Source organism: Anabrus simplex, chromosome 2, assembly GCF_040414725.1.
Source record: "Anabrus simplex isolate iqAnaSimp1 chromosome 2, ASM4041472v1, whole genome shotgun sequence".
Lineage (NCBI taxonomy): Eukaryota > Metazoa > Arthropoda > Insecta > Orthoptera > Tettigoniidae > Anabrus > Anabrus simplex.
The window spans coordinates 453,385,017-453,408,050 of NC_090266.1; the positions used below are offsets into that span (position 1 = coordinate 453,385,017).

Consider the following 23,034-nt stretch of genomic DNA (forward strand, 5'->3'; position numbering starts at 1 on the left):
ATGACACCTTCGTCAACTCGGGCGGTCCATCCTGGGCTTACTCCTCCTCCATGGGCACCACGGTGATCACTTCATTTTCCATTCTGTCTTGGAGTTGAAGATCCATTGTTCGATGCTGGTGGGGCCCTTGGCAGCTAATCCTGTATACACACAACGTCACTGTTTAATTCACACTTCGGTTAACAGCGTTCACTGTGAACGTCCGGTCACGATCTCGTAAGCTATTCTATCTCTCGGTTTTCCTATTCAGTCTGCTGCTACGTCGAATTATTATACTATCGTAATGATAATAATATTACTTTACATATCACGGTTTTCTAAAAAGTTAACACAGCCGTCACAGAGATCAAAACTATACACTGTTTATGCGAACTGTATTATTTCACTTAAAATAGGAGTTAACTTCTATTGAACAAAGAACTAACGGGGCTTAACCGAGCATAGCTTCGCCGTCGATAAGCCACTAACCCCGACTGACGCTTGTCCCTTACTGCAGTAGTTTTTACAAGGGAGCAATACCCCTTCCACTAATTTGCGTAGCGCCTATTCCCGGCGTACTCGAGGTAAAATAGTACGGGTAATCGGTGACCAGTATCTAGTTGGTGCAATTAAGACATCACCACTCAATTATCCTTCGGTGAATCTCTTTAAATTAATTAAAATCTGTTCTGCTTCCCCCACCAAGCGTGGTGAACTCCCTTTCTCGAGGAGGTGTCGTGAGAATAAACAGATGGCCCAGTGCTTTTCCACGCAGAAACCACACAGTATTCTTTTTTCTTCTGAAAGTTATCCCGGAAGAGGACATTAAACACTCTAAATAAATGTCCCAGTGACATTTATCCCTTTTAAATCGAGAGATGACCCCCTAATTCTAGTTTCATTAATTTTCTAGATCGTAGGTAATTAAGTTGGCCAGTCCGAGTCCAAGATGGCTCCTGTATTTCGTTTCGAAAAAGTTACTTTCCCCTCATTCTGTGAGTCTTGAGGAGGGATGTCTTCCCTCGAGTGATGTCACAGGGAATCCACATTCATAAACCCTCCCGGGTCTAAGTTGGCTTGGCTTCATCTGCGGGGCCCCCGCTACACAAAGGATAATACTGCGCAATAAGTCGCAGACAAAGAAATCTCGTAGAATAATTTTAAAAGACACAATTTTTCTATCTCAATGGTATGAATATTAATTAGTTTCGGTATGACCTCTATTAATGATATGAATATTAATCATTTTCAGCATTCTTTCCCTTTAATAGCATTGCGTGCGTAATTACGGAGATCGATATCAACCAAAGGTCCTTGGATCATGCCCCTGTCGGGTTCAAAATAATACTCAACATGGCTTAAAGCAACGGGAAACTACAGCCGTAACTAACTCCCGAGGACGTGCAGCTCTCTCTGTATGTATGATATACTGATGATGGCTTCCTCCCGGGTAAAATATTCCGGAGGTAAACTAGTCCCCCATTCGGATATCCGGGCGGGGATTACACGAGGGGGGGGGCGATCATCAGGAAGATGGATACTGACATTCTGCGAGTCGGAGCGTGGAATGTTAGAACTTTGAGTTGTTGTGGTAGGTTAAAGAATCTAAAAAGGGAGATGGATAGACTAAAGTTAGATGTAGTTGGTGTAAGTCAAGTACGTTGGCTGGAAGAACAGGATTTTAGTCAGGCAACTACGGAATTAACAACACAAAATCAAACAGGGGAAGTGCAGGAGCTGGTTTAATAATGAATAAGAAAATAGGGCAGCGGTTAAGCTGCTACTAATACCAGCATAATGAGATAACTATTGTCGTCAAGATACACACCAAACCAATGCTCACCACAATAGTGCAGGTCTATATGCCTACTAGTCCAGCGGATGATCAGGAAATCGAAAGAATATATGAAGATATAGAAGATTTAATACAATATGTAACAGGCTGGTGGCGATAATCTAATTGTGATGGGAGACTGGAATGCAGTGGTAGGCCCAGGATGAGAAGGTAATACAGTAGGAGAATTCGGATTGGGACAAAGGAACGAAAGAGGAAGTCGGCTGGTTGAATTATGCACTGATCATAAATTAGTCCTTGCCAATACTTGGTTCAAACAACGCAAACGACGGTTGTGTTCGTGGAGGAGACCCGGAGACGCCGGAAGGTATCAAATAGACTTCATTATGATTAGGCAGAGATTCAGAAACCAGGTGTTGGATTGCAAAACTTTCCCAGGAGCAGACGTGGACTCTGACCACAACTTGTTGGTCATGAAATGCCATCTGAAGTTGAAGAAATTGAAGAAAGGAAAGAATTCAAAAAGATGGGATCTAGACAAGTTGAAAGAAAAGAGTGTGAGGGATTGTTTCAAGGAACTTGTTGCACAAGGACTAAATGAAAAGGCTGAAGGAAATACAATAAACGAAGAGTGGATAGTGAAGAAAAATGAAGTCAGTAGAGCTGCTGAGGAAATGTTAGGAAGGAAGAAAAGATCAACTAAGAATCAGTGGATAACTCAGGAGATACTAGACCTGATTGATGAACGACGAAAATACAGGAATGCTAGAAATAAAGAGGGCAGAAAAGAATACAGGCGATTAAAGAATGAAGTGGATAGAAATCTGCTATAGAGGAAAGGATACAAAAGATGGAAAGAGCTTTCTGTATAACTAAGAATACTTATAACAAAAAGTGCTTGTCAAGATAACTTAAAATAAAGCACTGCAACACAGTAGTGAAACCAGAATGCCTTTATGCCAGCGAATGTCTATCACTGATCTACAAGCTCGATAAATTAGAAATATTAGAAAGAAGAATTATAAGAAGAATATTAGGTCCTCTAAGAATTGCAGAGTTTGGGAAATTAAGAAGTAACAATGAAATTTACCAGAACATAGAAAACATATCAGAAACAATACGAAAAAGGAGATTGCTATTTCTTGGTCACATTTACAGAATGGATGACAATAGACTAACTAAACGAATCTTCAAGTACCTTTGGGAAAATAAATCAACTACCAACTGGATTCAAGAAGTCAAGAAAGACCTGGAAAGGAACAACATGCGAGAAGAAGAATTATTGGAAAGAAAGATTTTTAGGAAGAAAGTCTTACAAATGGAAGGATTCCAAGGGAGGAAGGAAAAGAAAACAGGCACAAAGTGGACTGAAGACAGGAAAAAGAAGCACAGTGAAACAATGAAAGAATACTGGAAGAAAAGGAAAGGACTAAGGAGGAAGAATTGAAATTGTAACGTGGTCCTTAGAAGGCCGGAACGCAAGAAGAAGAAGAAGAAGAACGGAAAGGCAAGTTGAAGCAGAGTTGGGAGAAGATTAGTTTGGATTCAGAAGAAATGTACGATCACGTGAAGCAATCCTGACTTTACGTCTGATCATAGAGGATCGAATTAAGAAGGACAAGCCCACGTACATGGCGTTCGTAGATCTAGAAAAGGCATTCGATAATGTTGATCGGACCAAGCTATTTAAGATCCTGAAGGTGATTGGGATCAGATACCGAGAACGAAGAATTATCTGCAATCTATATAAAAATCAGTCTGCAGTGATATGAATCGAGGGCTTGAAAAAGAAGCATCAATCCAGAAAGGAGTGAGGCAAGGCTGCAATTGGTTCCCCCTAATTTTCAATGTTTACATAGAACAGGCTCTAGAGGAGATCAAAGAGGAATTTGGAAAGGGAATTGCAATCCAAGGAGAGGAAATCATTTCCTTGAGATTTGCCGATGATACTGTCATTTTATCTGAGACTGCAGAAGATCTCGAGAAGCTGCTGAATGGTATGGATGAAGTCTTGGGTTAGGAGTACAAGATGAAAAATAAGTCCAAAACAAAAGTAATGGAGTGCAGTTGAACAAAGGCAGGTGATGCAGGAAATATTAGATTAGGATATGAAGTCTTAAAGGAAGTAGATGAATATTGTCACTTGGGTGGTAAAATAACTAACGATGGCAGAAGTAAGAAGGACATAAAATGCTAACTAGCTCAAGCAAGGAAGAGCTTTCTTAAGAAAAGAAATTTGCTCACTTCAAACATTGATATAGGAATTATAAAGAAATTTCTGAAGACTTTCGTCTGGAGCGTGGCATTGTATGGAAGTGAAACATGGACGATAACCAGCTCATGTGGTATTACAGAAGAATGCTGAATGTGAGATGGATAGATCGAATCACGAATGAAGAAATAATGAATCGAATTGGTTAGAGGAGATCGATTTGGCTAAATTTGGCGAGAAGAAGAGATAGAATGATAGGACATCTTAAGACACCCAGGACTTGTTCAGTTGGTTTTTGAAGGAAGTGTAGACGGTAAGAACGGTAGTGATAGACCAAGGTATAAATATTACAAAAACATTAGAGCATATGTAGGATGCAATAGTTATGAAGAAATGATAAGTTTAGCACAGGATAGGGTGGCATGGAATGCTGCATCACACCATTCTATGGACTGATGATTCAAGCAACAACACAACATCATCTAATCTACTTCTAAACCCATATTCAAAGAATACCAAAAAGAGAGGTATTTTGTCAGGTGAAATTGAATATTTAAATTCAGTTAGACTTATAAATTTATCAGATGGACTTGACTTTTTTGTAACCTAGTATTATTCAAATGTGGTGTCAAATGTTACTGAACATAGAAAATACCTAACACTTAGCCATTCCTGTTAGGGAATCTAACCGATCGGTGTCCTAATCAGTTCAGACAAAACAATATTTGTGACAATGAATTTTACATTATTGATATTTGATGTGGTTATGTGATAGATTTCCTGTCCCTTACTTTATTTAATTTTTTAGCATTTTAACTATCATGTCGTAGAATACAGGTGATGTCTGATAATTGATCATCAGTGTTTTAGTGCCGAGTCTGCTTTAGCCTGGATGGTGGATTCAGATGTTTTAATCTTCCCCAAGAATTCCACAGTTTCCTTAGGCATAGTCCCTCTGGCACCTATCATCAGACCAACCCCTCCCATTTTTGTATTTTTATCTGTTTTTAAGGTCGTCACAGCATGTTTCGTAGATAGCCTTTTTTCATCACAGATGTTTCTTTTTAATGTTGATTTAAGTCTCACCGACACAGATAGGTCTTATGTTGATTATGTGATAGGGAAGGGCTATGAGTGGGAATGTAGCAGCTTTGGACTTAATTAAGGTACAGCCCCAGCATTCGCGTGGTGCGAAAATGGGTAACAACGGAAAACCATCTTCAGGGATGCGGGCAGTGAGGTTTCAACCTACTATCTCCCGAATGCAAGCTCACAGCTACGCGCTCCTCACAGATGTTTTGTGGCTGATATTAATTGTCCTTGGATCTGGTAGTTGGGTCGATCACTATAGCTGCTCCTCTAGCTCGGTCGATCACTATGTCCGCGGGACGTGTTGATCCGTCTTCGGAGTGATAAAGAGAATCAACCGCCACATTGCACTGCCTTCGATCGCAATAAGAAAGGACTGACATATGGGAAAGGAGCCTTAATACATCCCGTTACATAAGATGTGACGAACTCGAAACCCTTCCTCACGTATTAGAGTTTCTGTCCCAAGGGAGACAGATCCGTTTACGAAGGCGTCCCAAGCGATGGCCACAGCTGGTACAGCATAACCCGGAAGTGTATGAAGACAGTCCTTTCTTATTGCTCACCCAAGAGTTGTACTTCTTCCAATAAGAATATATTTTTTTCTTCGTTAGATGACAGCAAGGTCCAGTTCCTGAAAAAACCTGCACTAAACAATTTTCGACAGATTTCGCATTAGACTTTTCGAGATGTTCTGTTTGATCTTCGGTAAGTGGAAAGCGCTGGAGACGTCTGGTCACGTCTGTGTTTTGGTTCTTTGCAGCCATCAGTCTTTTGCGTTTCGCATATTCTTATATGTTGAGTGAAGGCTTCGCATTGTGCTTTAAAGATACCAAGTCCTCTGAGGCCGCGTGGTGCATAGATCATATCATTTGGGGCGTATGTTCGTAAGAGCACTTTATGACTTTTCCAATGTCACTGAGATATTTTTCTGTCAGGTTTCTAAGAGGTGCACACTTGAATGGGTGTACCAGCTGTGGCAATGTATACTGCTTGAGTATATTTAACTTCTGATCAGGAATGTGCAGGGGTGAGCTGAAAAATTGGTTTAAATTCTTCATGACCTGTTCTATATCAATAGAGGGATTGGATTTAACTTAATCTTGAAAAGTTACACAAAGGTATTTTATAGTCTTATCTGGGGAAACGCGCGTAATTTTGTATCTGTGTAGAGCAGTGAGAGCACAGGACGCAGCTGACCCTCACAAATAGAAAGAGCTTTACCCTTACTACTGTTTGTTTGGAGCACAATTTTTGCCGGAAAAGTTGTGGCCAGGTCTGCAAGGTGCTCGGCGGAAGCTTTAGTCGTGCATGGAATAGTCAGATCATCTGTAAACGAAAGTACTGTCAATTATTTTGCACCTGGGATTAGCGTGTATCAGTATTCCTGGGAAATTTCTCTCTTAATTCTCTCAGAATAGTCGACTGATAAATTAAGGAGAGGATGGCATGCGACTAAAGGTCATAAAAGAGCCCGCAACCTGTCAGACCTTTCATTGCTACTTGCATGATTCGCTGGGGGATTGTTCCAACGGCTTGCAAACAGGGTAAGACTATTTTAATCCATAAAGGAGGTGACGCATGAATTATCCCGAACTGTAGACCAGTGACAATTACCCACCTCTGCGGCGGATCATCGAACGTGTGATTGATCAAATGCCGGGGCTGCACCTTAATTAGGGCCACGGCCACTACTTTCCCAATCCTAGCCTTTTCCCATCCTTGCGTCGGCAATAACCTTCGATGAGTTAGTGCGACGTTAAACCACTAGCAATTAAAACAAGAAATACGATCAGAAATTTCCTTTTGCAACAGACATTGAATTTGATACTCAAGTGTTTCTACAGTGCAATAATAATTTCATTATTCTTATTCTTATTCTTATTCTTATTCTTATTCTTATTCTTATTCTTATTCTTATTCTTATTCTTATTCTTATTCTTATTCTTATTCTTATTCTTATTCTTATTCTACAAATTGTAGATACAATTAAGGGATGGTGAATGGAGAAAGACATAGCCCCACATACTCGAATGCGCTTCCATTCTGCATGGTTATCTTAATGTCTTGTTGACAATATAGTTGTCTTGAAGATGATGAATACGTATTCAGCACACGAAATCACTCAGCTCGCACAACGCATATAACGGAAGAACACTTTTCCTGTGTTACTGTAGGAGCACACGAAAGTAGTTAACTTCAAATATTTCAGATGCCCATGACAAACACGAGACTGCTCGTTTTCTGTTTAAAGGCATTTTAACAGCTAAGTTGAGGAAATATCGAGTGTTAGCAATATCTAAATGATCGATATTAATGACGGATATGAAATAATATTTACAAAGGGTGTTTATTGTGTGGTTCGCTTCACATTCGTAAATAGTGGGTTCGAATCGCACCGTCGGCAGCCCTGATGAGGTTACCCGGAGTTTCTCATTTTCATGCCCAGCCAATAATGAAGGACACGGTCACTTCCTTCCCGATACTAGGCTTTTGTTTTGCAAGTTGCTTTACGTCACACCGACACAGATAGGGCTAGGAGTGGGAAGGAAGCGGCCGTGGCCTTAATGAAGGTACAGCCCCAGCATTTGCCTGGTGTGAAAATGGGAAACCACGGAAAACCATCTTCAGGGCTGCCGACAGTGGGATTCAAACCCACTATCTCCCGGGTGCAAGCTCACTGCTGCGCGCCCGGTAATAATAATAACTGATATGGAATATTGTGTCAATACAACGTAAACTTATGATCGCATTATTTAGTGCCTGTTAAAACTCTTGGGTTGTTTGGGTTTGATTCTCAGGCGGATAAAGAAATGGACATGGTAGCAGTTTAAGTACGTAGGGCTGGCTGCTGTTTTGCCATCCCATTTCTTGTAATACACTGGAATTAGGATATATTTCATCCGGTGAGATATTGCATGAAGAAAATTGCTCTACAAAGGACGAAGATGAATAGTTTACTACCTCCGGAAACACCAGATTGTTTAGCGTTTTATTTTACCTAAATTGGGTAGTGAAAATGTTAGGTACAATTACACCTTGATTAAATCCTTAATTGGAAGTCTGAGCATCCGGCATTCTCTAGGGATTATTGTGGCTAGTGAAATGGTGTAAAGACCGCAAGCTAAAATTACAGCGCTATATACTACGTTGAGTAGTATTATTCACTTAACAAGATTACGCCTTGTTGCGAATGGGAGTTCGAGTTTGTAATAGTCTCCTAAACAGCCGTCCTGACTGATATATTTCCCCAGAGATTCGCTCTTCTGTCACGCAACATGCACTCTGCAGAGCTCTTTTACTAATGCTCTTTCTTTCCATATCGAATCAACTTCGTGGCAAATAGAAGAGGAGGAAACAACAGGATGTCGTTTGAACCAGTGATGTTGGACTGTTAAATTATTTTCACTGAACTCTAGAATGACAATCGGATTTTAATCAGTCACTTGAAGCATTTATAACTGAAACCTCTCAATTCTTGAACCTTGGTAAATAACCAGCGCGCAAAAACGATGAAACTGCGAGTAATAGACTTGAAATAAGTACACAAATATCCACCTCAGCTGTACTTTATAACAAGAATCTACTGCAGTCTATTTCTGGCTCTTGTGCATTTCGGTGGGACGTAGAAGTGAAACATGTACTAAAAATAGAATTTAACAAAGCTAAGCTATAGAAATGAGTTACCTCTTCGGTAGATAATAATAATAATAATAATAATAATAATAATAATAATAATAATAATAATAATAATAATAATAATAATAATAATTGTGTACAGCCTCTGGAAAGGAATGGTGCTGACCTAACGAGGATGAAATGAATGGCGAAGTCATCCTAAACACCCAGTCTGCAAGCCAGGGTAATGTAGTGTACGAAGCGGTTGATTCCAATAATAGAATCGGGGCCATCGTACCAAAGGAAATCATTCTATCCACTTAGCCACAAAGCCAGGATTTAATTTGCTAAATCCTAGGCTACGATTTCCATTGACCAGGTGTTTAGTATTGGTAGTGTCAGAGGCCTGGGCAGTAACATGTGAAACAGCCTTGACAACACGGCAGGCTACCCCGATGGCTCAAAACGCTTAAGACTTGATGTTCAATAAACCAGCTAGGGAAAATGGTAACCTAAGTCTAGTAGTAGCCCACGTCTCGATCCCGACATACGCCACTGACTTTTTTTTTTGCTATTTGCTTTACGTCGCACTGACACAGATATGTCTTGCGGCGACGATGGGATAGGAAAGGCCTAGGAATTGGAAGGAAGCGGCCGTGGCCTTAATTAAGGTACAGCCCCGGCATTTGCCTGGTGTGAAAATGGGAAACCACGGAAAACCATCTTCAGGGCTGCCGACAGTGGGGCTCAAACCCACTATCTCCCGATTACTGGATACTGGCAGCACTTAACACTAGAACGGCCGAACATTCTTCATACCTATAAAGGCCGCAGGCGGTCATTTTGACCGCTGCTGCTTACTGACATATACCTAGGATCCAGGATCTGGGAAACATGAGAATGTTCAATAATTTATTTTAAAACAACAGTTAACCATTAGGATGTATTGTATACAGATCAATCCATTGTTAAATATTAATAATTGTTCATATTCTCTCACTTCCAATAGGTAACAATGAAATATTTCGGCGGACTTGCTATTGAATGCCTTTGCGAAACATTATGATAAAAATAACGGTCTCTATTTGTTTACAAGCCTATTTAGGCACTTGACAAGCAATTTATGCAAGTTATTACCTTACACGAACATTTTCCACAGACTACTTTGTTGCACGAAGAACATGTTTCAGAGGTGTTGTTCTGTTTACAATTGGAGTTCATTTGACATTGTCGTCGCTTACGACTGGCACGTTGAAGCTGAATCTGAGGCTCAGGCTGAAGTGTAGGGAGTTCAATCTACCGGGATCTTGTCTTCACAAAATCAGATCTTAGTTCTTGTATTACTTCAAGAATATAATCATGTCGAGAGATTCTCTGTCCCGTAACTTCCTTGTAGACTATCCATGAATTTATTGCTGCTAGATCAAGTACGTTGTAAAATACATGTAAAGGCCACCTTCGGCATCCAGCTCTAGTGGAGTATTTACGCGCCATTTGATCAACTACATCCATACCATACTTAGTTCCGTTATAAAATTCAGTAGTACTAGGGAGCTTCTTGTTATCTTCACTGACTTGAACGCTTGGATGTAGAGTGCTTAGCAGAAGCACATTCTTGTTCATTTTTCCTTGATATACTGTGAGAGTAGTGTGATCTTCCTTCTGAAGTACGACAGTCTCGTACAGATTCATACGTAGTGCTTTGATTGACACCGGGATTTCCTTCCTCACTCGATTGATTGTTCCAACAATACTAGTTTTCTTCTCTTTCAGTCTCTCAGCCAACTTTACCGATGTAAAGAAGTTATCAGTGGTCACGTTACGTCCTTTCATGAGGTATGGGTCCATAAGTTTCATGACAACATTTTCAGGCAGTGACTCATTGGCGGGTCGCATTTCGTCTTTCCCAAGATAAGGAAACCCATTGCACACATACTTAGAATCAACGTCTACCAGTATCCAGAATTTTATGCCAAATTTATCTGGCTTGTTGGCCATGTACTGCGTGAACCTGCACCGAGCTTTGCTGGGGAAGAGTTGTTCATCAGCTGTGACATTAGCTCCTGGTTTCTAGCACGCATAACAATTCTCAATAAATCTATTCCAAATAGCCGAAGCCAAAGCAAATTTATCTGTCTGCAAACGAGTGGATCTAGTTTTACGGAGATCAAAGTGCAAATACCTTAGAATTTCTTTGAACCTGTTTCTTGCCATAGTGTTAGTGAAAACAGGGGGGCCCCATAAAGAAGACCACATATGATCTACAGCTAGACTAGTAAGTTTATAAGCTCCACGGGCGTATAACAAAGCAATAAAAGCATCTAATTCTTCCAAAGAAATAGACCAATTATTATCCGTTGTCTGTCTACGAGCTTCGGACTCTGTGCACATCTTTATATGCTTCAACATGGATGCGTCAATGAATAAACGCCAGGCACTAACCTTGCTGTTAGTCTCTACGTTACGCTTAGCGTGAGAAGTAGGCCCTGCTGCCTCTTTCAGTACATTCTGAGCAGCCATCCTTCCAGGGGGGTTCCCACTACTGTCGACAACAGTCCAAATAGTTGTTCCATCATTACCACATAACTAATCCCCTGGTGCAAATGAAGAAGACTTTACCAGTTCATGACCTCTCCCACCTCGTCCCCTTCCTCTTCGAATAGGTTGCCTGCTGCTAAGAGATCGTCCTCTGCTGCAAGATTGATCACGGCTGGTTGAAGAAGTAACTGCGTCTATCGTAGGTGCGAAGTCCACTGTGTGCATATTTTCATCAGCCGAATCACCATCACTATCCGACATATTATCACACTGTTGAGGTATAAAATCCTCATCGTCACTCATTGCGTCCATATCTAATAATGTATCTTCGTCACCTGATTCGTCTTCTCCTAGCTTTTCAAGTTCTGCTAATAATTGAACAGGAGTAAGTTTTTGCCGCCGAGCCATTATTACGCACTATACGACACAAGGGACAGGCACTAACTCGTCAACTCGCAACCACTGCTAGAGGCATACTATTTAGTTACAGCATACGCCCCTGTAGCGCTACTTTTAAATATATCACAGGAAGCAAGCAGTGAGCAGAATAGAGCTCTCCGTATCAAGGAAGTGAAGCGGTCAAAATGACCGCTTATGGCCTTCCTAGGTATAGGGGAAAATATCGGTGCTCCCTTATTATCTACGGATGTAATTTTTGGCGTGAATGTACATAACCCTAAAAGATTAAAAGTCACAAAAGAACAACCTCGTGCGTAAAAAATTACGAGCGTGGAAATACCTTGAAATTCGCTAACGGTCAAAATGACCGCTGTGGCCGTTCTAGTGTTAAGCGACTGCAGCTATCGAGCTCGGTCCATTGACTTTTAGTATGGTAGATAATGTCCCGAGTGGTGCCAGAGTTGGTACGGTTCCAGTACTTGAACATCTCGGAATCACATAATGGTATGTTGAGGATATTAGGGCGTGGCATAATTATTACAAAATGACGCTTTTCTACCTTGCTCTCAAGATGAGAGCAATAACTGCGTACCTAGCACTGGCAATTATCACTCCATGGCAAACAGTCTCAAAATAGAAAGCTTCTATCAGAAATGTAGTTCATTCTAAGTCGCCCAGAGTCAAAGAGAAAGATGCTGAAGAGTTAACTATGGAGGCAGGCATGATCTACTAACAATCAGTATAAATCCGTGTCCTTTATTGGAGTGTTTAGCAATTTCTATCGCCTCACGAATGGTTCTTGGTGTAAAATGTTTCTCCTTACGAATCACTGATGTTTCATCAAACGTGATTTGATGGTCTTCCTGTGTGGCACGCTCCACCACAACAGACTTCTCTGGACCTGCGATATTCCTTAATCCTCGTTGTTACCTTTAATTAGTTTTACGTAATTTCCAGAAAAATTCCTCACGTAGAACCTATCACGTTGGCCACTGCCGATGCCTTCCTATTTCCACTTTCTATGTAAATTACAGATATGTAACAATATAGAAGTTATCGAGGAGGCTTCCAACACACATTGACTGTATGCAGGTTTCCCTTGATCTTCAGTGAACCATTAAGTCGCCTGCAATTTGCGATGATAGGATGATACGTACGTCAAGCGTAGGCGACTCATCCTCTCTGTCAGGACATGCGGTATCCACAAAGAAAAATACAGAGAACTCGGGCATCTTGTCACGGCGCTCCGCGAGGATGACATGGAGCCGAGTGGCAACTGGAGAGCTCTTAGTGAGAATAATGAGCACCAGACAAGATCAGATTGGCTGAGATAAGAAGCCTACTCATGCTCGTGAAGGACTTAACATGCCTTTCGCTCACAAGAGTGACGAGTCACAAAGTATGTTCAGCACATTTTCATTCAGATGTATGTGCTGCACTTCAGTACTGACGAGCGTTTGACCTACATTCAATTTTGCACTTTCTCCATACAGACGACTGGATGTCAGCCAGTGAATAGATAAATACAGTTATTTGATACGAATTTAGAGGACTCGTGTACAGAAGAATCTGCGTCAAACTTCGTGTAGACCTTGGCCGTGCTACGGTCCTTCATAAAAATAAAAATAAAAAACCGTAAAAAAGTACTCAATATCTGTAGATTTTTCAGTCGCAAAATTACTAGCGTTTCGCCCCAGGTAATGAGTACATGAGTTGGATTGTCACAGCTCTCAAATACGCTGTTGGTTAGTGCACCGTTGGAACATCACTGTAAGCCTCCTTTTGAAGCAGCTGCAGTGACGGCGCTCTTTTTCTTTCATATACAGTACATGTGTTCAACAAATATTTTGCCTGTAAACATGCGTTGTTCAATTATGTTAGGAAAGTGAGAAGCAACGTTTAGGGCGATTTGAAGGAAATGCTTTGAACTCGTTCTAAAATAATAGAAGTGCACACTTTTATTGGCGAAGTGTAGGTAAACCTTCGTGTGTGTTAACTAGTCAAGAAATTTATTTGGCAATATGCTCCTTTCGATCGTGTGTGAACTCAGGGACTCTAGGATGAACAAGAATAGAATGGGCTGTGTATACCTCGTTCCAACAACCCCCCCCCCCAACTAATCTTGCATTTCGTTTGCTATCCTGTTATAAATGGAGGCACAAAAAACTGCAATAGTGTAACCTCTTTTCATAGAAATATGACAATCCCTGCTGTGGTTTCTTTCGCTGAGACCGACGTAGAAATTTATATCAATATTAAGTTCTCAGGGATAAACATTGAACTGGGACTAACCACCTAGATAACGTTGAATTAAATAAAAATAAAGTCTAATTATGCATTCGTTAGGTTGAACGGTCATAGAAAATGTTTACAGGAAATTAAGTTTTTATACAAGACTAGCAAGATACCCGTGCTTCGCTACGGTATTGTACTGAAATTTATAATTGAATGCTTATTGTTTTAGATATATAATCCGCCGAAATTCGCGATCTGACTCGTTTTCTGTGAGAATCCACCAAAATTCCCGATCTGACTCGTTTTCTATTAGATTACGGCACGTTTCCTCCCATTTTTCAATCTTCCTTTCCAGCAATCGATTTCGTACTTCCCGGGCTAGGCTCAGGTATTCCTCCCGGTCAGTTGGCTCCGTAAATCTTTGCCATCTTTTCCTATAATCATTTTAATATGTATAAAATCCTTCAGGAGATCCGGCGTGGTGTCATATTGGGTGCTTTGGCGGCACTGAACCCGCGGCCGGACTGCATTCTTAGTCATTACCCGTCCAGGAGCCGTTTCCAGCGCGGTCCGCACATTTGACGACGGTCCGGAACATTATTATTATTATTATTATTATTATTATTATTATTATTATTATTATTATTATTATGTGTTGCTGGAATGGATGATGACAGGAAAACAGGAGTATCCGGAGAAAAACCTTTCCCGCCTCCGTTTTGTCCAGCACGAATATCACATGGAGTGAACGGGATTTGAACCACGGAACCCAGCTGTGAGAGGCCGGCGCGCTGCCGAGGATCCTTATAAGTACATTAAGAACAGTAAAATCAATTGGTCTCACCTCCTTCTACACCCCACCGCCGTTAAGTTTATTTACCGGCACCCTCCCCCCCAAAAAAATTAAAAGAATGCTTGTTTCTTATGTTTAAAGAAGATTTCAAACACCAATGTTCACGTCTATTACCTTCAGTTTTGAGATATAAGTATCCCCATAAAAATAATTTACTTTTTTCACTTCATTTCACACTACTCCCCCACCCCCCTAAGTGAATTTTCCAGCAAAAAATACTTGTTTCTTTAATAGTAAAGGATCTTCTAAATACCAATTTTCACGACTCAAACTTCTTCAGTTTTTGATTTATGTGTCCTCATGAAAGGAATTCAACTCCTTTACACTCCCGCCCTCCAAGATGGTTTCCCCCCAAAACGCGTTTTTCTTTGTTTTTAAAGGAGATCCAAATACGAATTTTCACGTCTGTAACAACTTTAGTTTTTATTAGATGTATGTATTCTCATTCAATTAATTCAATTAATTTTTTGAATTCTTTCATCCCCCCCCACCGTCATTGGATTTTCCGAGAATACGTGTTTCTTTATTTTTAAAGCAGATTGCAAATATCAAATTTCACGTCTGTAACATCTTCATTTTTGAGATATCAGTAGCCTAATTAAAAGAATTCAACACCATTTTCAGTCACTTTTACCCCCCCCCTCCACCCAAGTGGTATTTCCGAAAGCTAAAAATACACGTTTCTTTATGTTTAATAGATATAAAAAACCATTTTTCAATTCTGTAACATGTTAAGTTTTTTGAGATAAACTGTAAAAATTCTCATTTTAAAATTTCACCCCTCTTGAGTTCCCCTTAAGTGGAGTTTCCAAACACAAATCACCTATGTTTCTTTAGATTTACAGGAGATTACAAACACCCACTTTTTACGTCTGTAACATTTAACGTTTCCAAGATATTCTGTAGATATAGCCTTTCAAAAATTCACCCAATTTGTCACTCCTGTTTAACCGCCATTAATTGGATTTTCCAAAACTAAAAAATACGTGTTTCTTTATTTTTAAAGGAGATCCCATATACAAATTTTCAGTTCTGTAATATCTTTCGTTTCTGAGATATATGTATCCTCATTAAAGGCATTCAACCCATTTTTCACCCTTTTACACCCCTCCTATTGGGATTTACTGGAAACAAAAAATACGTTTTCCTTTATTTTTAGAGGACATTCTAACTACCAATTTTTACATCTGTAAATTTTAAAGTTTTAAGATGTATACACACTCATTTTTAAAAATTTACCCTCCACCTTTTTACCCCCCAATATTTGGATTTTCCAAAAACGAAAAAATACGTGTTTCTTTATTTTTAACGGAGATCCCAAACACCAATTTTCAGGTCTGTAATATCTTCAGTTTCTGATATATAAGTAGCCTCATTAAAGGCATTCAACCACTTTTTAGCCCCTTTTCACTCCTCCTATTGCGATTTTCCGAAAACAAAAAAATACGTGTTCCTTTATTTTTAATGAAGGTTCTAAATACCAATTTTTACATCTGCAAACTTTAAAGGTTTGGAGATATAGATTCACTCATTTTAAAAATTCACCCCCTTTTCACCCTCCCATTAATTGGATTTTCCAAAAACAAAAAAATACGTGTTTCTTTATTTTTAAAAGAGGTCAAAAGTACCAATTTTCAGGTCTGTAATATCTTCAGTTTCTGAGATATAGGTACCGGTATCCTGATTAAAGGCATTCAACCCATTTTTCCCCTTTTTCACCCTTTTCACCCCTCCTATTGGGATTTTCTGAAAACAAAAAAATACGTGTTTCCTTATTTTTAAAGAAGATTCTAAATACCAATTTTTACATCTGTAAACTTTTAAAGTTTTGAGATATAGAGCAACTCATTTTAAAATTTCACCCCCGTTTTCACCCCCTTAGCGAAGGAATATCCAAAAATCCTCTCTTAGCGAGCACCTACGTCATAATATGAATATATCCCCAAAATTTCATCCCTTTATGTCCAGTAGTTTAAGCTCGGCGATGATGAATCAGTCAGTCAGGACAAGCTACTTTATATATATATAGATAGATTTCGGAAGATACGCATTCTTTTTGCCAGTCATTTCTATCTTCATTCATGTCCAACATTTTAAGCTTATGAGCATCATCGTCTGTGTCAGTGATCGTGATTTTGATTCAGCTTTCTTGTGTAGATAAGCATGGAGAAAGTGGACACTTACCAGTATTCGAGGTGGTATTTGAGTGAATTTTCCTGTTGGTTGCTACCGTAAAAACACATTCCCCAGTGCGCCAAAATGCTCATTAGTTGGATTGCCATAGCTCTTCAAAACGTTGTTGGTTAGTGCACCGTTGAAACATCCACTGCAAGCCTTCTTTTGAAACAGGTGCAACTCAGAATTCGATTTCATACAGATTGGTTTATTTCGGGTATTATTTTGTGAAGTTCTCAAAATTTTATTAGATTTCGGCACTTTCATGACGAAATATTTCGAAGGATAAATGGATTGAACTGCATTGTGTTACTGGGACTTTAAAATTCGTACAATGCCTTACTGCGAACAAGATCATACTAATTACAACCATGCAGCTTGTACAGAAGTAGTTGAATTCAGTCTTTTCCTTTTAGGGCACCAACCAACAGGAAAATTCACTCGAATACCAGTAGAAAAACACCTGAAAAATTTTGAGGAGTGTCCAGTTAACAGTTAGGGAATCAAAACTTCCATTACTTTGTAGGACAGAAAACACAGGATAAAGACTCCAGTTTGAATTGCTCATGGCCCGTTCTGAATTAAATCTTCTTGATTGCAAACCACGCGACTTGAAGCGGTGTGCAGATGTGTATGTGTGTGCAAATTTGTCTGTGGTTTCTGTTGTATCTGGCGGTGAGGCACTTAGAAAACTCGAGGAAAAGTTCCTGCGGGTAGCGTGCAGCTCAAACAGCCAAGTTAAGATTTCCCTGCGGGAACTATGTGAACTAGTTCATTTACAAGCACCAGCCTGTAACAAGTAGCGCCGCGAACGAAGAGGATGCAAACTGCAGATGTAGAACAATCGTCACTGGTATTGGCGCGGAGCATCTTCAAAGTTCCCGTCTCAAAGTTTGCTTCTTCATTCACAGGCCTCGTTTTCTCTCATGTAAGATGTCGAGTGGAATCGTAGAATACAAACAGAAAGACGCTTACAGCAATACAGTCGATCAGTCTAGATTACTTACTGTGTATCTAAGCACGTGAGTATTTACACATCTGGATTAATGGTTTCCTTCTGAAATAGTGTGTAGAACTTCGACTCGATAGGCAGCGCTGTTTAAGTAGGCCTATTCCCGAGTATTTTTGCAAGTTTGTGTGTATACAAGCTGAATAACTACACTTCAGAAATTGTCATGACAATTGCTCACATAGGCATTGTAAACGGAAACTGTAATGGTTTATTATTAAAATCCCCACGGCACATAACGCCCTCGAAAGGGCCTTGGCCTGCCCAGCGACCGCTGGTCAGCCCGAAGGGCTGCAGATTACGAGGGGCCGTGTGGTCAGTACGACGCATCCTCTCGGCCGTTATTCTGGCCTTTCGAGACCGGGGCCGCTTTCTCACCGTCAGATAGCTCCTCAATTCTAATCACTTAGGCTGAGTGGACCTCGAACCAGCCTTCAGGTCGAGAGAAAAATCCCTAACCTGTCCGGGAATCGAACCCGGGACCTCCGGGCGAGAGGCAGGCACGCTACCCTTTCACCACGGGGCCGGCAATGATTTTATATTATTATTATTATTATTATTATTATTATTATTATTATTATTATTATTATTGGTTTCACGTCCCACGCCCAGGAGTCGATTTCTGTTCTCTTACCCACCAATTATCCCATTAAGTCTAGTTATTTTCATAACATTTTGAGTTTCAGTAAAAGAGTTACACACACGAAAATAGAGTACATACAAATTTATAAAACAATGTATTTAGTATTCGGGCAATAATAGCCGTCTTCAGAATAGGACGCTAGACCTTAATGGTAGCAGTAACCATTTGAATGCATTAGGACATATATTTCAATTTCTATCAGTAGCAGGATCTTCTTAATTCTCATTCTGAAGATTCAGTCTTTTTCAACACTTTACAATTTTCACACCTCTCAACTCCTGGTTGGTTGAATTACTAATAATTAATTAATTAAGTCGACTGAGAGTATAATTTCTCAAGAATGATGGTAATAATAATAATACTAAAAATAATAATAATAATAATAATAATAATAATAATAATAATAATAATAATAATAATAATAATAATAGACTAATAATGGTATGTGACCACGGGAGATACCTGGTGCAGATCTTTCGAGCTGACTCCTTATAGGCGACCTGCGCGTTTGTGAGGATAAGGAACTACCTAGAATGATTTATAATGCTTAATACAACACACACACCCAGCCGCCGAGCCATTGGAATTCAGGTGAAAATCCCGGACCCTCCCGGAAATAGAACCCGGGACCCCCTGGACCAAAGGACAGCATGCTAAATTTAGCCTTGGAGCCGGACGATAGAATGGTGTTAAATTAGCGGCATTGCTGGATATAAGTTATTAGAACGGGACACAAGTCACATATACAGCATAAATAAGGCTCACAAGTTTACTCAAGCATCTTGGGAAGAAACTGAGTTTTGCTACGGAAGTCTCGCTGAACAACGGAGGCTAATTGCATCTTTCTCAGCTTATGAAAGCACAGCCAAGTAGGAAGGGAAAACGTCTCCCAAACCATTCTGTGGCTGTGCAGAGTGTCAAGGAGTGTAATTGCTATTGTTTCACTGCCTTAGGACGTGTCTGTGTCGCTCCGCGCCAGATGAGCGCAAGTAATCCTTCCAGTGGTGGAGCAAAACACATCATACAGGCCTTAGAACAGACAACTTTACAGAGTTGTTTATGAACGTGAAACTCAGTTAATTTTATGAGTTATTCTCTCGACTTATTCTTTCTTGTCTATCGTGAATTGGTGTACAGTGTGTTCACAAATATATCAGAGAATTACAGGTGTTTAAATGTAGGAAAGAAGCAACCTGAAATATAACAATATTCACATACTTCACTTTCTCCATGTGGTTGAAATTTAGAACATATAAAAAAATCAGTAAAAAATACTGCTAGTATAAGCATTACATACCATTCTTAAATTTTGTCTTAATCTGTTCACTGTCTGATTATTGCCATAAATGGGTCGCATAGGTTTCCAGCCCGCTCAGACAATGGATAACAACATTGACTGATTAATGTCTGTATCTATATACCTTCAGATGTACTGTGTAGTATAAGGTAATTTTTTGTAATTCGTAGTAGCATCATTCAATTTTATATAGAGTAAGTTGGAAGTAGTGACTGGTCAACCACTGGTTAATACACGGGTATATATGATGAGTCAAATAAATAAGAGTTCAGTCGTTTGCGCCACTTACAGCAAACACTAGAAAATTCAATCACATCCCATCTACGGTCAATAGCACTAGAAACTTACGCAATTCATTCTGTACCGTTTTAGTAACATCAGCATGCAGTCAGACGTGAAAAGTTTCAATACGTTCCATCTGCGACTGACAGCGCTGACGGTTCTAACATAGAAGGCAGTTACATCGTTTAATATATCTACGTATGGAATTTAGTAGCAATCAGTTTGGAGTAGAATAGATTGTGCTCTTTAATATGGAAAACTCCAACGCATTCTATCTGCATTTGACAACAATGGTTATCCTATCATTCACTACAACTGCATAAAATTGTCTATTTACCCATCAAAATTAATGGATATTACACTCATGCATTTAACAGTTTAAAAATACATTACACAGTAAATTAAGGAGATTTACTAATGGACAATTAATGTACAGCAGAATTTTCATCCGAACTTCTCCTATCAGTACTCTCTATCTACAACTCGAAGTATCCATCGACCTAGCCACTGGACACATAAAACTACTGATCACATTTATTCTGTGGCACATACAGCCCAATTTGGAGCTTGACTTGCCACGACGACTGCTGTTCAGCCAGAAGGCCTGCACATTTTGGAATGCCACATTGCCAGTGACATACTCCTGAACCGTATTGCGTGGATTTCGAGGCCGGTTCTGCTGCCTCTCATATCAGCAATACTTAAGTTGTTCTCACGAAGCTGAGTAAACTTCGTTCCCGCCTTCATTCCAGAATTAAAATCCCACACTAACTGGAAAGGAACTGGGGTATCCAGGTTATAGGCAGACACGCTACCCTTTCACCACGTGCCTACAGATCGGTCACATAATTATACTAGCTTTAATTGTTTTCAAAATAATGAAACAAATTTGTCATTTTGTGTGATTATTAAAGTGGATTCGAAACCCACGCCTTATGAAAAGGCAAAATACAAGTTCGAATAATAATAATAATAATAATAATAATAAGAAGAAGAAGAAGAAGAAGAAGAAGAAGTGGGCCTATCCCTAGAAAATGGCAGAACTTTTAGCATTTTAACATCTGCCTATTTTGACCTCTGTTGAAGATACGCTGAACTGTTAATATGAAGTTCTAGCCTGCGTATAGACAGCCCCTTCCAGTTAAAGGGTGCCTCCTAGGAACCTCTTCTGGAACTTCTATGTACATTCATTTAGTAGTAAATGTAATATTTACGGGCTTGGCAATCCTTTCTTTTAGTTCACTATCTAAGGTTGCTCCTACTGAAATGAATTCAACCAGTCATAACGCTGTCTGTCCCCAGAAAATGGAGGGCCAATTGCCTGCTAAATGTTTTCTTGACTGTGTGGTCGACGGACGAGGTTCTCACATCGTGTGAGGTAGGTGGCGTGCTGAGGCTTCTCATCATAAACTATGCGACTCTAGAAGATTCTAGCGAAGATAACAGCGTTTCCCTAGTATGTAAAATTTAGGGCCGTGCTGCACCTACTTCAGTTATAATATATGGATTTCAGCACTGAATTTATTTCCCTATCATGCAGGTTTATTCACATTTTTCAAGCATGAAGGTAAACCGCCGTAATGGTTGCCTTAAAAGGAATCACAGCCGGTCTGAGTGGCTCAGACGGTTCATGCGCTGGCCTTCTGACACCAACCTGGCAGGTTCGATCTTGGCTCAGTCCGGTGGTATTTGTAGGTGGTCAAATACGTTAGCCCTGTGTTGGTAAATTTACGGGCACGTAAAATAACTCCTGAGAGACAAAATTCCAGCACATCGGTGGCTCCGAAAATCTTCAAAAGCAGTTACTGGGACTTGAAAGCAATAACATTAAAAAGGAAGCACGAGTGCGGACATTCGTTTCCTTTTTTTTTAACTCTGTTCCTTGTGACTAGGATATTCTTCATTTCATTGCATCCTTCACTTTTTATCGTTGATTTTCCTTTCTCTTATCACAAGGTAGCTCTCAAAGCTACCCCACTGTTGAAAAATGTCTATTATTGTTATTCATTATTATTACGGGTGATAGCTCACCACTCACCACTGTTAACAAATTGTTCCTTATTGAAGAAAAAGAAACAAAAACGGAAAGAAAAATGTTCCCTTATTGTCACAGGTAAATAAAGGAAAATCTTGGTTTGTTCGGAAACCGGAGTTCAAATAATAATTCAAGCTTTTCACTCAGTTAACACGTGTAATTCGTGTAATTTCTCTAACTGGCTATTGTATACATCCAGATTGTTCACCCGAATGTGTGGAGGTGAGGATAGTACCACCAAAAGAACTCGCCTATAAACACCCATCGGGTACCAAACATAAACATTTTACCTTTTATATTTCATTACTTAATGTTAGCGGAAGAGTTTTTCCTTTACGCAGTCATTTGTTCGTCCATTTCTGTGGCCCTGCCACTTCTCTCCCCACCCATAATAATAATAATAATAATAATAATAATAATAATAATAATCATCATTTGGTTCTCTTCTTGTTACAGGTAAATAAAAGGAAAGCTTGATTTGTTCGGAAACCGGAGTTGAAATAATAATTCAAGTTTTTCATTCAGTTAACACGTGGCAATATTCATAATTTAATGTTAGCGGAAGGTCGAATTAAACATTAACAGAGCAAACAATCAGTTGAAATAAAACAAAATATCAAGATGACTACCTTTATAACGGAAAAGGAACTGAAGGGATGAATATGAAGGAGTGTGAGATATACAGTACATAAATAACAGTAAAGTAATAATAACCTCGAAAATAATTATATATGAAGAGGGCAATGTGCTAAATATTTCGGTAGTCAAGCAGTTATTTGAGAACCAGTGAACTTAATTATAATTCTATTGATCCTCAATAGAGGAATAGATCCTCAGGAGTAGAAAGGATAGATTCTGCCCGAAAAGTCAAAATA

The 23,034-nt window shown here is 39.6% G+C and overlaps 1 pseudogene; it reads left to right on the forward strand.

Moving 5' to 3' along the window:
- Positions 1-1,841: 1,841 nt before the first annotated feature.
- Positions 1,842-23,034, forward strand: part of LOC137498464 (uncharacterized) — an 89,431-nt pseudogene continuing 68,238 nt past the window's right edge.